Genomic DNA, 17071 nt, shown 5'->3' on the forward strand with positions numbered 1-17071 from the left:
CTCTAAGGTCACGATGAGCTTCACCTATTTTAATGACGTTAGTGGGCAGCGTAGGCAAACGTACTCTGTCATCACCAACATCATAACGTTATCTAACACAGAGACAGGAAAATAACCACACACATCCACAACAGATGCAAAACTTTTGCTTCTTTTCACAAACATGATAAAAACGGTTTATTTTGAAGAAAACAGCAATAGTCGGGAGCGTAACAGGTACTTTTGTGACATAACGCTGAAAAGAGGTAATTAAGTCCACGAAAACATGGGTACATTTTTCCAATAGAGGTTATAGCTAGTGAACATTGCATGGTTCTCATTTTTTGTTTCACTGTGAACAGTGATCTTGTAATGCCGATTCCGTTCATCGATCAATTAATACCAGTCTTTGAATTCTTCACAAAAAGTTATCTTCTATCACAGATTTCTGATCAAGGCACATGGCGTTCCATTACAGAGAAGAAACAAGTGATTTACAATTTTGCTCCTTATTACTGCAACAGGAAAAGGACAGATTGATGTCTGGCGATTGTCCCAGATAATTGTTATCACAGATGTGTTGTTGACGATTATTGTCCAAAAAAGGGTTGAAGAAGCCATCGACTGGTAAACTGTACCCATGACAAGCACACATTGTTATAGCAAAACTTTGTAAAATCGAGAATGCAAAGATATATTTCAGTACCCAATTTATAATTGGTTATAACAGTGCATATTTATGTTAACTATCAATTTAAGTTACAACACGTGCAATGTCTATTATTTGCGTCAAATTGAACATTCATCCATCACAACGTTACTCATATAGCATACAGCAAATTTGCCATCCTCACTTGCATAAATATCATTTAAAACTTTGTTTACATTGCGTCACCAATCTCCCTACGTGACGGGATGACCAACCACTTCGAAAGACAGATCTCAGTAATAGAAACTTAACTTTCCTACATTAGCTTTTAATATAGTGAATGTTATCAATTCTCTGTGAATATTCGACTAATTTTATCTTTTGGGAACATATGCCACAAAAATGAAAATACTAATGGCAAGCTGTGCAGTGAAAAACAACAAAATATTTAAAGATTCTCACATGAAAATATTTGCTTCCATTTGAATGGTATCAATGCACCTGGTTCCACATTTACATATTATTTCAAAAATGAACCTAGGGAAGGTGTAGGCCGGCTCGGATTTCCCTATACTTCAATAGGGCAATGCCTGAAAATATTTCAAATTAATAGTGTGGGGCAGTTTTTTTGGCCAAAGTGTGCCACCACTTTTCTGAAATAAAAACAATTTGAATACACATCAGGAAAACCGGCTTTTGTATATTAAACCCAATACAACGACTTCGTCAATTCTGTCAATTGGTTAAATAATTTCACTGTTGGGACTATGCAACCTATTTCAACAGTACTCTATGTACCTCGTACCCAACACCTGATAATTATGTATTGCTGTTAGCTAAGTAGCTATTCTCTACCCACGGTCAGTGCGGATTAAAAATGTACAAACTTATTTTAGTAATCATACTTGACATAAAGAGATGGTTACAGCATGAAATACAGATTCATGGATATAGATGAATGAAAAGCAGTGAGTTAATATATAGACGGCACGGACGGACCGGGAAGGGAAAGGGGTGATTCGCATTAGGCTGGGTGGACTGTCACATCACTAAAATTTCAGCATGCCTTTGAATGAGTGCAGTTTAGAAAGGCTTACCGACTTCTGTGTACATCTATTCCAGCATTGATGCAGGCACACCTGGTCGTCCTCCACATGTGGGCCTACACAGTAAGATGTGAATGTGCAAAGGCCACAGATGCATGCTCATAGCACACGTTGGCAAGACATATTCCTTCACTCATTATTTAAATGTTGGCCTAACACTGTGGCACATAAATCTTTGGCCTATTGCAATCTGCAGCCACTTATTATGATTCCTACTTTCCAGCAAAGTTAGACTTAATTTATTGTATTTATTTATTTGTTATTTGTAAAGCGCCTATACAGAAAATGGTGTTTCATGGCCCCACAAAACAAAAAAGCGGGGTCGTGGGGAGAGGGCGAGAGGCAGGGAGGAAAAAACCAATAACGATCCCAATAGGGCTTGTGTCATTCGGATCGTGCAAGAGCAGTAACAAGAAGTGCAGGGGGGCAGAAGGACAAATGCTAGTGTGGGAGGGAGGTGCAGGGCAAGAGGAGGTATATAAGTCCAGGGGGAGGAAGAGGGGGAAGAAGAGGGCCAATAGGGCTAGGAATGTGTTTAGGGGAGACCAAGTAGGCAAGTGCCAGGGGAAGCAGGGAGTGAGGGCCAAATGCGAAGCGTGAGGACGGGGGTGAACCATGCTCGTTAGGAATGCCCATCCCGTATGGGCAAGTGCAGGTTGTTGGGGGGAGCCAGGAAGACCGGGTGCTCGGGTATACTGGGCGAGGAGGGCCTGGTACCCTGTGGAGCTCAGAAGGGACCAGGCAGCCAGTCAATGTGACAGAGGGGGCCATTAGCAGGGGGCAGCTTGAGCGTTCTCATCCTGCCAGCCTCCCTGGGAGTGCACGGCCATAGGTCAGAACTGTCAATGCTAGCGGAGGGGGATAGATGTGGATGAGACGAGCACAATAGGCCCGGAACACAGTCAAAAGACACAGACATATGTTGATTGCAGGGACATGGTATTCAAAGGGGGGTCTGGAGACACCGGGTCTGGGGTGGCCATGTGGATAATGGCGGCCATGCGAAATAACCCTTTGTGGTGTACATGGCATTCAGCACCTTGTGCTTTCCCATCCTCCCAGCCCCCTTGCGAGTGCATGCCCACATGAGCGAACTACCACTGATAGCGGAGGGGGGATGGATGTGGATGATGGGAGCGCGATAGGCCAGTAAACTTGTTAAAGCACACTTTTATGATACTCTTAGATGTTTGGACATGTTGTGGACTTACAAAAACATTTCTAACTGTTCAGATTAACTCTTTTTTTAATTTAGTTTACTAACAGAATTGACTTACTCTCTGGAATAGCCTCCCTGCCGCTGTGCGTCTTGAGCCTGATCTCCTTAATTTCCAGAAACTCCTTAAGACATTCCTCTTCTCCTCGTCCTTCTCTCTCCCTCTACCCTGCTAACCTCTCGCTCAGCTCTATCCCTCCTTTTCCACACAGCATGCAGACTGGCCGCCGGGAGTACCTCAGAGTCTCACAGGTCCCCGGCACCCTCACCAGTCCTCCAGCACTTGCCTTAGGGCCTGCCTGCACTTGCCTCATTGCTACTGCATTCGGGCAATTTCCCATCTAGAATGGCATCTCTCAGCACTTACCTAGTTTCTGACCAATTGGGCACATCTGGATTTCCCCCAGCACTGTCCTCCGCCTCCCCTCTCCTGTACCGTCTGTGCACTTGCACGATCTGAAGGTACCATGCCTTGAAGATCTATCTTTTCTTCTGTGTCTCTCCTCATGCATGGTGCCGCCTCTATGCTCTTGGAAAAACTGCAGAATCGCTGTCAGACCTATTTGTTATCTAATTTGTTAATTGTTTATATGCACTTACTCTGCCTGGGCAGACTAGTTATCGTTCAGAAACTCAAGGTCTCTGAATGACCCATTCCCTCCCTCCTTGAGCGCTTTGAAACACTTGCCTTGTGTATAGGCGCTTTACAAATAAACATTACCTTACTGTAGAAGCGCCTAACAAATGAACAATAAATAAAGAAGATGGCAATAACGCTCCAAATTATATGGCTCCGTCGAGGTACTGTCTGTATAAATCCATGGTATTGTCCGTGGTCACTGGGAAATTCATCACGAATGGCTCGAACCACACAGGCAGGTATTACTGGAACGCGAAATCCCAGTCTTCTATGAATCCACCATGTAAAGGGCTCTACATGCCACAGGTCTGTACAACCGTTGTAACAGTTACAGAATTAGTTTACTTGAATGAACCCAATAATTGCATTTCCTTTTTTTGCCTACCTTGTAAAATGTAAGGCATTGTTATGCTTTAAAAAGTACCTTTTCATGCAAAGTACTGACATTACTTATGATTTCAAGTAGGGATCATTTAGAAATGTGAACGCGCATTGCAGCAAAAACAGTTTGGGAAATACTTCCAAGTGAAAGAAAGAAACTTAATTGTTCGGACGATAAATCTAAAGGTGAACACTTTGGTTTCAGATTAGAATGAGTAATTTATTCAATTTACAGAAACATTCTTTCGTCATTGATCCATCGAAGTTGTATTGATGTAGGGGAACAACATATTATGTTAGCTGTCTTGGTCGTCAAACACACAACATATATAGAGTGAACTTACTTGTTACTTGGATTACGAGGGCGAACAGTAGCTCAAAGTTCATGCATAAGGACCATCATTATTCACAACACAGATCTTGTAAGGCAGGTGGCCCTGAAGTCATGCAGCTCGATAACAAATAGTGGTGGTGTGCTCTCTTCAGCAATGTAGGGCAAGCAGCCAGAGTTTTCTCTGTAAAAGCTATTCTCCACCCGAGTAGGCATAAGCTCACAATGATGGCAGGTACACCAGATGGAAACGTGTTCAATGTGACTGGGTTCAGGCTGTGGTGATTGATCCTCATGACTCATCAGATTACACATTGTCTCGAGTTTTTTCTCTTTCTGGATTTCCTCTTCTGAATATTCAGCCTCGTACAGGTAGGGCTGAATTGTTGTCATAGTTCCATGAATAGTGAAGAAGCACAGAATCAACCGTGAGGTAAATAAAAGCATTTTTGTTTGTATACAGTAAAGAAAACAGGTTTCCCATTAACATTGAATGTTAAAGACAAGCGAAGAAACAGCCATGTTACGAAAACACATCATGAAAAGACAAGATTAATAGGCTCAAACTTTAAAAGTTTGCGAGGACACATGTTTAAATATGGTTTGGTAAAGACATTTGTCCATAATATGAAAAGCGACTGAGGTAATACATTTTAGGAAGTATTAAGTACCGGTTCTCAGTGTGTTGTACTTGGCAAATAACTGAACAGAGCAGAAACAAGTCAGGGAAGCTCAAAAAGAAATACACTGACACGAAGGAAAAAAACTCCAACGTTGTGTGATAAGAAAGGGTTTGTTTACACTTGTCAAGGAACGAGGCATCTTGGCATTTCCATGGAGACACGTCAATAGATTGCGCACAGTGGACATGAGACGTGCAGTGGGGGTGAAATGGGGCGTGAGCATCTAGTGATGTCAGCGTTAAGGGCGGGTGATCTGAATTAGTGCCACAAGGGCACGTGACCTTAGCGCGAGGGATCAACGGATGAAATTAGCACAAGATAGCGGTACCCGACCCGTCGTTTTCGCATGTGTTAAAGTGAAAAAAACGTGGGTACGTTGCATTGGAATTTCTTTTAAGAACAACTGAGGTATGGTCTTAAATACATGCCCGATTGATTGGGCCAATAACATTTCTGACCAAACTACCCCTTTAAGTTTAATGTGTAGGTAGAGTCACTTTGAACCTACCAACTTTGTACATATTTGTGTCGATGAGTTGTCCTTTGGGGTGATGAGGGGTTGAATTTGACCTGCTCACATTTCCAACTGCCCAATACATTTGTACATGTTTGTACTTTTGTGTGGTCTAATATTTGATTGCTTTGTGTGGGGTTAACTGTACTTGTGCACTCCCCATATCACCTGAAGTTTGCTTTACTGCCCAGTCTATGTTACCTTCAGTTTGGCTAGACCAAGTGTCAAATACCATGTTCACAAACTAGGTTAGCTTCTCAGAACCTCCCATAGGTACAACACTTTGGGTCTCATCATAAGGAGGGCGGAGCAGCAAAAATGTGGCAGTAACGCTGTTACCGCTGCATTACCGCTCCGCTCAACTATGAGTTGGGCGGCAAGTCGCCCAGCTTTACCCCCAGCTTTGAGCTGGAGGTAAATCTGTCGAGTCACAGCCCATTTGTGGCGCTATTACCGTGGCGCAGATTGCACTGCGCTAATTGGGCCATGCTAATTGCACCCAATATTCCCCATTGGGTCCAATGGACTGAATGGGAATGGGGACTCCACCCAACTTCCTCCCGGCAACTAGGGATCCGACGCAAATTGCACTGGATCGAGTTGTGGCAACGCTAATATCAGTGGGTGATATCCAGGCGCATTTACTGCCAGATACCGCCCAACTCTTGAGGACCCCCCAATGTCTGGCCAAAAGCAAGTGGAAGTGCATGGGAGATGAGAAAGTTAAAATCCTCAACCAATCAGGTCTTACACAGAGGGCAACATCTTTCCTACCTCACAATCGCACAAAACATACATCTCACCTTAGGAGGCAGAAACCCATCCCTTGCACAACATTTCAAAGGTTGCTATATCACTGCGCTCGGGTGGCCTGAGGCACACAATTTGCTCATCATCCCTGTACATCAAGAGGCAGCTGCACGAGTTTGAAATTGCTCATGCTGGCAACAGAGAAAACACTACATGAATCTACAACAAAAGCACATTGACGACTCATAAGCGAGTAGTGGTCTTTCATGCTTGACTTGAAGGGCTATTCTTTGGTATCGCATTTGTTTCAGCTATGATTAAAAGGCATCTTGATGTTCACAGATTGAGAAATACTGATAATCTTCAGAACAAGTTACTCACCATAGTCAAAACGATAACCCTAGCCAATGGGCCCCTTTCCTTCATACTTGTGGGATGTTGTATCCGGCAAGGGGGCGGAGCAAGGTGCAGGATCAAAATGTTGGTTTATTACAAAGAAAGGGCCTACCTCATGAATGCTTTGGACCACACCTGCCAGTACTTTAATTAGTGTTTCCGGAGCAGACATTTTTTAAATAAATGATTGGCATGAAGGTTTGGGATGGGCTGTTCTTAACTCTATAAGCCCATCCACTTTCCTCCATACCTGTGGAAGATTCACAAGCACCACAAACTGGGAGATTTAGAAAAATCTGGGAAGATGGATTTGCAATAATAGGGAATGCCCTTAACAAAGAACAGTTTGAAACCATAACCAAACAGGTTATAAAAGAATAACTTGTCCAAATTGGGCATCTACTCTTGAGCATATGGCAAAAGAGTAAAGAGTAGTGTTTACAAAAAGCAAGTGGAGCAGCACAAGTGGCAGACTTATAAATTACAAAGGCAAATGCCTATAGTAAGGGGGAAAAAACCTAACCAGGTGGGCATAAAACCACTTTGGAGGAGAACTTTTTCTGAGCGAGTAGCTTTACAAAATGCAGCTCACCGTCCAGCAAGCCATAAATAAATGGTTTGTCATCTTTTTTGGCCAGGAGCAAAACCCCCAGAGATAACAATGATTGGTGGATCAGAGGTCTTTAGTCTATTACAAATAAAACCTCAAGGACATGCTGAAATCCAGATTGTGCAAAGACCGGGTTGGAGAAGAAATGATTAGGAATGATATCCCAATTTAAAAGGAATGTTAATACCAACTTGGACCGAAATTCCGATGGATGCCAATCACCACAGTATCTCTTTGAAAATGAAAAAGGGGCATCCATAATCCTGACCATGCGGGCTGAAGTGATAATCACCAGAAATGCCATTTTTATGGAGATGCATCTTGTGCCTGCAGAAACCATGGGGTCAAAGGGTTTATGTGCTATGTTTGAGAGCACCCCAGTGAAATGCCAAGGAGTGTGACGAGGATACAGTTGTGTGAACAACTTCTTAAAATCATCAAACAGCCCTTTACTGACTGGATTTGATGAGGAAAAATGCACTGCCTGTGTTGTGCAATGGGCTCTCATAACTGAGTCCTGGAGGGATTGATGCCAGACTTCGCCAAGTTGATGATGAAGTGAACTGCCAGAGGGTTGATATCTTTACATATGCATCAGTGGCAGACATGTGTTCTCTTGCTAGTGTAATAATTCTCAGTGGAACTATGTCCACTGTCTTTAAATTGTCATGCAAGAGACCTAGATGAACGCAGGTCAGGTCTTCAGGGACCAGTCCACAAAGGGCTTTGTTCAATGGGGTTGGATAGAGGACCAACAGCCCATGTTAAAACAGAAGCTCCCCATGGTCTGGAAGAAACACTGGTGGTTTGTGAGAAAGATCCAGAAGGTTTGACTACCAGTACCCTTTTGGGCCAGAGGGGTCACAAGCACCATATGACTGTTAGTGTCTCAATTAGAACAATACTTTCACAATCAGAGCATAGAGTCTGAATATTACATGGTAATAGGAAGGCGCCCCCAAGAGTGTCTTCAGGAATCACACTGGTAGCACTTCCTATTGACCTGAGTCACAAAGAGCACCATATTTGGCCAGTCCCATTGAAGAAATATCTGGTTCAGAACCGAGGAAGAGTGCCCACTGATAGGCCTACATGAGCATGCTCAAACTGTGGGCCCTTTTGGTTGGCTCTTCTGCCAGCTGTGGAGTCACGAGAAAGAACAATGGGGCTAAATTTTAATACAATGTTGACACTTATGTGTAAGTAGTCCTCTCCATGCAATTTAGATTGCGTTATGGTGCATTTTGGGCATGCACATCTGGGCGATTCTGGGTTTACAAGCACAAAATACAGTGAAACCATTGTAAATGCTGCCCTGTGGTGTAAGGAGTCGGACAAAGGGGTGGCATGTTTCAACTAAGTTTTATTTAAGAAATAAAGCAAAGAACCTGCCTCCTCCTATCTCTAGAAGGTTATCCCTACCTAAACAAATATCAAACCGGGTGCTTGTTGTCAGGATGTTTGTTCAAATGAAAAGTGTCTGTTCTCTGCCCAAAAACCTACTCTAACACTACCACTAATCTACAAAAGTGTTATATGATATATGATATGGCATTCATAACGCGCCTATACACAAGTGTTTCAAGGTGCAACGAGGAAAGGGGGTGGGGGGGGCAAGGGGAGGACAGACAACGATCCTAATAGGCCAGGTGTCATTCAGCTTGCGCAAGTGCATGGGAAGGGGGGAAAGGAAAAGTGCGGGGGGGAAGGGAGAGGGGAATGTGCAGTACATGGGAAAGTGGAATAAATAAGATAAATAAAACACATAAAACAGCCAGCTGGTGGCAAGTGCAAGGAAGTGCAGACATAAGTGCTGGAAGGGGGACTGAAGGGATACAGAAAAAAATGGTCCCCAAGTGCAGGGGTTGCCAGGGAGGCAGTGCAGGTGGGCAGTTGCCTGGGCCAGAGATCAGAAAAGGGTGGCCAGGTAACCAGTGCAATTTCAGTCAGGAATTCAGCAAGGGAGGAGAGAAAGCAGAAGCAAAGAGGAAGGTTTTGAGGTGTTTCCGGAAACGGAGATGGTTCTCCTCGAGTTTCACGGAGGCAGGAAGGCTGTTCCAGAGAGAGGCCCCTGCCGAAGAAAGTGATCTGCCACCAACTCGTTGCTTAGAGAAGCGACTGACCCTGAGGGAGTTGGAGGCAGATGAGCGAAGAGCCCGAGAAGGAAGATATTTAGGAAGAGAGAGTTGAAGGTATTGCGGCCCTAGACCCCAGAAGGCCTTGTGTACAATGCAGAGGGTTTTGAATTTAATCCTCGCAGCCACTGGGAGCCAGTGCAGAGATTTCAGTCCTGGAGAGATACGATCCCTGGGCTTGAGGCCAAGGACAAGTCTCGCAGTCCTGTTCTGGATAAGTTGCAGAAGGCGGAGAGTGAAGGCAGGAAGATTTAGATAGAGGCTGTTACAGTAGTCCAGCTTGGAGAGGACCAGGGCCCTGGAGACAGTGAGCTTCTGGGGGAAGGAGCGGAAAGGAAGAATACCTCTAAGGAGGTGCAGCTGGTGGTGTGACTTCTTAGAGATGTCAGAGATGTGAGGGGAGAAGGAGAGTGCAAAGTCGAAGATGACCCCGAGGTTTTTAGCCTTGCAGGTGGGAGTGGGAGGAGGGCCAAGAGAGGCCGGCCAGAGAGCTGCAGGGAAGGAGGGAGTGGGTGTGCCGATGAGTAGAATCTCAGTCTTACTGGCATTAAAGCAGAGGTCGTTGGCGGCACACCATTCCTGGATGGCAGACAGACAGTCAGAGATGAGGGAAGGAGAGGACGAGGAGGAGGCTGAGGGTAGCCTGAAAATGAGCTAGGTATCATCCGCATAGCACTGAAAGTTGGGACAGAGAGCGGCGATGCGGTGGGCAAGGAGTGCCAGGTATTGGTTGAACAGCCAGGGAGAGAGGTTAGATCCCTGGGGGACACCACAGGTAGAGAAAAAGATGTCGGAGAGGAAGGACCCAAGTTGGACCTGGGAGGGTCGGTCGGAGAGGAAAGAAGTTAGCTATGCCAGAGCCTGACCAGTGATACCCAGGTTATCACGGAGACGGTTGAGCAGGATGGCATGGTTGACAGTGTTAAAGGCAGAAGTGAGATCAAGCAAGATAAGAACGCAAGGGGTGTTAGAGTCGAGGTTGGAGAGCAGGTCTTCATGGATGTTCAGGAGAGCAGTGTCCATGCTTCTGGCAGCTCTGAAGCCAGACTGATGGTCATGAAGACAACCAACAGATTCAGTTTGGAGATTGAGCTGGGAGATGGCCAATTTCTCCAGGAGCTCGCCCAGGAAGGGAGTTATGGAGATTGGGCGATAGTTAGCCGGGCAGGAGGGGTCGGCAGAGGGTTTCTTAAGAGGAGGGTGCACAAGGGAGTGCTTCAGGGGGGAAGGGAAGACTCCAGTGGCGAAGGAGTGATTGCAGAAATCCGCCAGGGCAGGAGCCAGGGAGTCGATGTGATCCTTGATATTTTTGGAGGAACAGGGGTGTCTAGAAACCTTGTCTGGAGAGAAAAGGGGAAAGGTAGAGAAGGAGGGAGGAGGGGTGGCTGCAGAAGGGCCAGAGGAAGAGCAGGGAATAGCGAGAGTGGGATGAGAGGAGGAGAGTGACAGGATGTCCTGAGTTTTAGAAATGAAGTGAGAAGCCAGTGCTGTGCAGAGGGCCTGGGAGGGGACAGGAGAGGTAGGGACTGTGGCAGGATTGGCCAGTTCCTTGCAGCATCGAATGAAAATAGTATGAGTAGGACTCCCTTCTCCTGATGAGCTGGCTCAGTCTCTCTCTTCTCCAACAATCCTTTGCTCTATCTTGATTCAACAACGAGAGTATGTTCAGGAGAATGACTCCTTTCTCCCGATCCACCTTGCACAGCCTTGAGGGCCGTTTTGGGATATTCTTTAGCTGTAGTCCTCAAAAGTATCTTCAGTTCTTCTCAAGGGCTCCTGAATCTTGCTTGACAGTTCCAGCAATTCTTCCCTCTTAGGATGTTATGAAGATTACCTCCAGACAGCGCCTGTTGTCTAGTCTTCCCGTTATTCCTATTTTGATTATCACTGTGATGAGGGAGATTCCTCCCGATGAAATATTGACTCTTAGATCTTTGGATATTACTACTAATATAGGGAGATTACTCCCAGTGCTCTCTTGGTTCTCTGGGTATCACTACTGTGACGATGGAGATTACTCCCATGGTTCTCTGGACTCTGAATTCTCTGGGGGTCACTAATGTGAAGAGGGAAATCACTCCCGAGGTTCTGGAGTTGCCCAAACCCCTACCGTGTCTCCTGCTGTTACCTGTAGTGTGTTGGGACTGCGTCACCGGTTCTTCCTGAGGTGATGGGCTGATTGGCGCTGCTTCTGCATTTCTGCTTCCTTCACTCTGCTCCCTGCTTCGTCTTTGCGGCTCCGCTGAGACTTGGGCCACACGGTTCCGGTGCAGTTGCAAGACCACATAGGCCACCTCCCCGAGGTCATGCCACCACTGGCTTCTCTCCCGTTCTTCCACTGGTCTGGAGCTTGGCTTCCACTGCAGTGCTCCGTCGACCGCTTCTGGATGTCCCTGCCACTGGGGATCGGCGTTCTGGCATCTTCGTGTTCCCAGGTTCAAATTTCCCAGGCTGGGCTGGCTTCATGCCAGCTGCTCTCTCTTTTCCTCAGTCCTTTCCTGCTCTTTATTTCCTGTGGCTGGATCCTCCCCAGCATAAAGGCAAAGTCCTTCTTTACTGTTGTAGAGATAATATTTATGCTTTATTGGGGCCAGCTCTACTCAGTACGATGGTAAGGCAACCTATTACTCTGCAGGTTTCTTTGGCTCTTCTCCACCTGGGTCATTTGTGGATCATAGACCGAAGAGACATTACCATAACAGACAGTAGTGTTATCAAGGATTTTTGACAGGGATTGGGTACCAGGGGAAAAAGGGCTAGAGAGTTCCTTCACGGAACAGGAGTCCTTATCCCCAAGTGGGGAGTATCTCTCTGTGAAGTCCCTCTTTCTACCACCCTTAGGGGGATTATTGGGTAGCAGCCTCGCCTCCCTAGCCTCACAGGGAAGCGCTCCCCCTGGGGATAAGTGAGGAGTTCCCGTGACTTGGCGCATGCCCACAATGTACATGTAATGTGGACAGCATTAACACGAGCCCCAATGGATTCTGCCTCGTTTTTGCAAGTGCAAAAACCCAGAGGAACTTTATGCGGATTCCAGCCTCTCTACTCACTGTGCTTGACATGCATAAAATTGTATGGTTTGAAGTTCACTGGCAGAGAACATGTCACCGCTGGTAACGAACAAACCGTGTGCCATTAAAATGAGCACTTACATACCCCTACTCCAGAATACATATCAGGAGGGATTTTGTTCCACCCAGTTTGTGAGGTAGAACATAGCCATCGTACTGTATGTTAGAATCAGAACTCTCTTCACTTGCTTAAAAGGCAAAAAGGCCATGGCAGTCAGCCTTCAGTTTAAGGATGTTGATGTGTTTGACCTGCTCTTAGGAGCATTGTGGATCTGAAGGGACCTCATTGTAGCACCCAACCATATCAGGGAGGGGTCAGTTCCAAAAGATATGGTGGGGTTGTGCTGGTAAAGGGAACCCCAAAATCAGGTTCTGTGTTGTTTACCAACATCTGATATTCGTGGACATGTTTCAGAATAGATATGCACATTGACCGTTAATGCCAGTTAGCACCAGGTGCAGTTGTTTGTTGTGTAGGGCTTTCATCCCATAGAGTTCTATGGCACACCCTCTTTTTGCCCAGTTTTGACTATGGACCTGGCATTTTGGATGTAAATAAAGCCTTCTGCTCTACCCCCCTTGTCTTTTTGTCAATTCTTAAGGGGGAACTGATCAGACCATAAGAATATCAGTACAGTCTCTCTTAGTGAAATTTGTTGCATTGTTACAATTACACACATCATCCTAAAGTGAAGTGCGGTTAGGATACTTTGTATTTTGCTTACATTTACAATGTGCCTCAGATGAGCTGGTGGCAGCGGATATTTTTCTACTGTGTTTTATACTTTTTACTCGTGCATTTTTTCTTTTACTGCAAATGTCTACTAAAGGTAGTTTTTTTTTAAAAAACAATTTTTATTAATTTTCAAAACAATCGACTTACAGTACATGGAATAATGCTCTGAGTTTCACACTGATCACTGAATGTCAATTGCATCCCCATTCCCTCCCCCCTTACGGGCTTACTCCACAGCGCGCTCTGTAACTGCTTCATGCGGAAGGGATTCCTCCTCTATGTCTACAACCGAGTCCTGGTTGCTTGACCAGTCCTGGGCTGGCCCATACAGTGTAGCCACTAACTGTTTCCAGGCCGTCAGGAGTCCCATTTCCTCCTCCCCACCAGTATTATCACCATCTTGCCATACCGCTGTTTCCGCTTCAGTCCATTTCTGGAGGTCTTTCCACCAGACCTCTATTCTTGGTCTGTGGCATGCCTTCCACCCCATGGCAATCCTGCGCTTTGCAAGTATATACGCCAGGTCCTTCAACTTACTTACATGTTTAATTTGCATGATCTGGGGAACCCTCCCATCATACTTGCCCATGCCGACTCAATATTTATCTTGACCCCTTTCCCGTCGAGTCTCTGGGCTACTTCTTCCCAGAATTTACCAATCTCTGGGCACGCCCAGAACATGTGCACCATCCCAACATTTTCTTCTCCACATTTAGGACACATTTGCCTATCCATGATTTTGAATATGGCTATCCTTTGGGGGGGGGGGTCATGTATGCCCTGTGGGTTACGTATAGCTGTATCTGCTGTAACCTCGCATTCCTCAACACTTTCTTGTGATATCTTTGGGCCCGTTCCCACATCCCATCACTCTTGGGAGCACCCACATCCTCTTCCCAGTCCTGTCTTAGTTGTATTGCTTCCTTCCCTGCTTTGAACATCAATAGCTCATATAGTCTAGATATTTCGTGCCCTCCTTCTGCTATGTCGTATATTGTTTCTATGGTGGCATTCGGTAGCTCCTCTAGTACCATTTCTGACCATGTCTCTTTGATTCGCTTCCTCATTCTAGCATATGTGATATGCTGCCCCTTGTGCAACCCTGTTTCCTCCACCAGCATCCCAAACTCCTTGATCTCACCTTCTTGTATTACATCCCCTATTGTTGCTATCCCCACCGGCTCCCAGTGTTTTCTAATCGTCTTCATTAACTGTCCATCTGCCCCCGTTAGTGCTACTAGTGGCGCTTGCGGGGAGCACGGGGTTGGGTTCTCCATAACCTGGCAAGCCCTACACCACACCTTCCATCCCAATGTTAGCATCTCTGAGCGTTCTCTCATATCCTTTTCGGGCAGCCATATTACCTCTTTCAGGAAGAACGGGGCACTTTCCAGTCTCAATCTGGATTCTGCAGTTGGGTCTTCTGATAGCCATTTAGCCACATATTGTAGCTGGCTAGCCAAGTAATATAGCTCATAGTTTGGCAGTTTGATGCCCCCTCCGTCATGCGTGTTTTGTAGCTTCCAGAGGACTATTCAATTCCTCGTCCCGTGCCAGAGGAAGTCCCTGCAAATGCTATGTAGTTTGACAAAAAATTGTCTTGGTATCAAATATGGTATATTCCCGAAGTAGTGCAATAATCTCGGCAGAACCACCATTTTCAGCATCACTCCCCTCCCCATCATTGCCAGAGGGAGTTTCTCACAGAACCTCATGCAGTTTTCTATGCCCCTTACCGTCCTCTCCGTATTGTATTGATGTTCCGCCTCCATCGTGTGGTAAATATCTATCCCCAGGTATCTAAACGTATTTATCTCCCATGGTATTTGTAGGATTGGTAGCTGATCTTGTGTGATCCCCACATACCTGCCCAGAGGAAACGTGCATGACTTTTTTGTGTTCACCGCTATACCAGATAGCGACGCAAATCGCTCCATCACCTCCAGGATATACTGGAGGTTCTCCTCAGGGTATCGTAAATAGAGCAGCATGTCATCTGCGTACAATGAGATGAGGTGCAGCTCCTCTTTAATGTTGATTCCTATTATGTCGTATTGCTGCTTCAGGTTTATCGCCAACTGTTCTAGTGCCAATATATATATATAACATAGGAGACCATGGACACCCCTGCCTAGTGCTGCTGCTGAGTTGCCACCTTTCTGATATTATCGCTCCTGTCTTAACTCTGGCCAACGGTGCACTATATAGTAATTTGACCCACCTAAGGTAACCTGGGCCTATCCCGTAGTTGGCCAGAGCGGCCATCAGCCAAGGCCATTTAACCGAGTCGAATGCTTTTATTGCATCTAGTGATACTATCGCTATCACTCGAGTCCCCTTTGGTGTGTTCTATGACTCGATGCAGCCGCCGAAGGTTTTCAGCTATGTTCCTGTGAGGGACATATCCGGTCTGATCTGGGTGTATGAGTTTATCAATTACCCCTTTCATTCGGTTTGTCTACTAAGAGGGCTGTGACAAAAGGTGTTGGCTTGTTCTTTAGTCACATTGCTCTATGGCCATCTTCCTGCCCTCTCGGTCTGGAATTGCCACACTTGGGAAGTCGTTTCATGGGGAAAGCCATCGCTTTCTCTGGCAAAGAGACGGTTTGTGTGTGAGCCCAGATGTGGGGATTAGGACTGTCTGTACCCAGTACACATCCAGGTGCATACATGTCTGTTGCTGGGCAGATCTTGTGGTCAGTGGCTATCCATTATTGGATAGCCACTTTCTGTTTAAATAGTGCAGATCCTTACCACTGGTGGAGCTGGGTGAGCTTCCAGTCCCAAACTTGGACAAAAGGAGGACTCCTGCAGCCATTCTTTAGATCCATTGTTGGAGCAAAGTCCTCTACGAAGAATAGCAGCCCGCCAACGATGCAAGGACGACCCCCACTGCTGACCAGCACCAACTCCTGTGAAGTCCTGATGAAGCCCTGCTCCTCTCTCCTGATCCGAAGACCACCCCTGGACTGGTGGAAGCAACCAGTCTCGACCCCTGCTCGAGGATCCATGCCTTCTGAGCCTTTCGGAAGTGCCCCTGCACCAACCAGTGGACTGAATAGCTCTCCGCTGTCGCCATTAAGAGTGTATCCTTGGAACTTGGAGGAACGTTAGCTTGTACTACAAGACGCCTGCTCCTCCATTTTCAGCCTTCCTGCATCAACGGAAGCTGTGCAGGACCTGCTTCTTTGTTCGTCCTTTTAAGATCGCTGTCACCGCCTGACTGTGGTGACTCCTGTTGCAATCAGTCTTCTGCGCATCGTAGAGGTGTCCTGAGGTTGCCTGCTGCGCAGAAGTCTTCATCTTTTCTTTGTCTGGGTGTTCAGCTGAAAGGTGTCTGCATCAGATTTCTAAGCACAGCAACCAAACAAAATTCAATCCCGTGTCCAAAATTGACCTCTGCACCCCCGACTCCTGTGCCTCCCTTGACCGGTCCAAGTATCAAAGATTGCATCCCCAACGGATTCCTTAACTTCAGGAGTAGTCTCTGGAGAAACTGGAGTTAGGGGGTAAGGTAACAAACCTGTTCCTTTCCCCCCCTATTCTGCATAGGGTTGCATTAGTGTAAAGTCCTGTCCCTAATCTACTCTTTCCCGACTTTGATTGGTGGAGGCCTAGTCAAGGATCTCTCCCTAGGCTTATCCTGGTGTCTGGGATGGAATACGTTTACTTATCTGAACTTTAGTTACCATTTTGACTTTTGTATCATAACCACTGGCATGGTCCAATCTCTTAGTAAAGTTTGTACCCGATTACTTTAGGGTACAAAGCCCCAAACCAACTTAGCAACACAAACAAGTCCCAGTTTCACTGCGCCAAGTATAGCAAAATAAAAATCGGGAGTCCAAGTGATTTGTATGAAAGAACAGCCTTT

The 17071-nt window shown here is 46.0% G+C and overlaps 1 protein-coding gene across 6 annotated transcripts in view; it reads right to left on the minus strand.

Moving 5' to 3' along the window:
• TSEN54 (tRNA splicing endonuclease subunit 54) overlaps nt 1-17071 on the minus strand; it is a 571608-nt gene that overhangs the window by 165810 nt on the left and 388727 nt on the right. The window lies entirely within an intron of this gene.

The sequence above is a fragment of the Ambystoma mexicanum genome, chromosome 3q (assembly GCF_040938575.1).
Source record: "Ambystoma mexicanum isolate Mex_15411 chromosome 3q, UKY_AmexF1_1, whole genome shotgun sequence".
NCBI classification, from domain to species: domain Eukaryota; kingdom Metazoa; phylum Chordata; class Amphibia; order Caudata; family Ambystomatidae; genus Ambystoma; species Ambystoma mexicanum.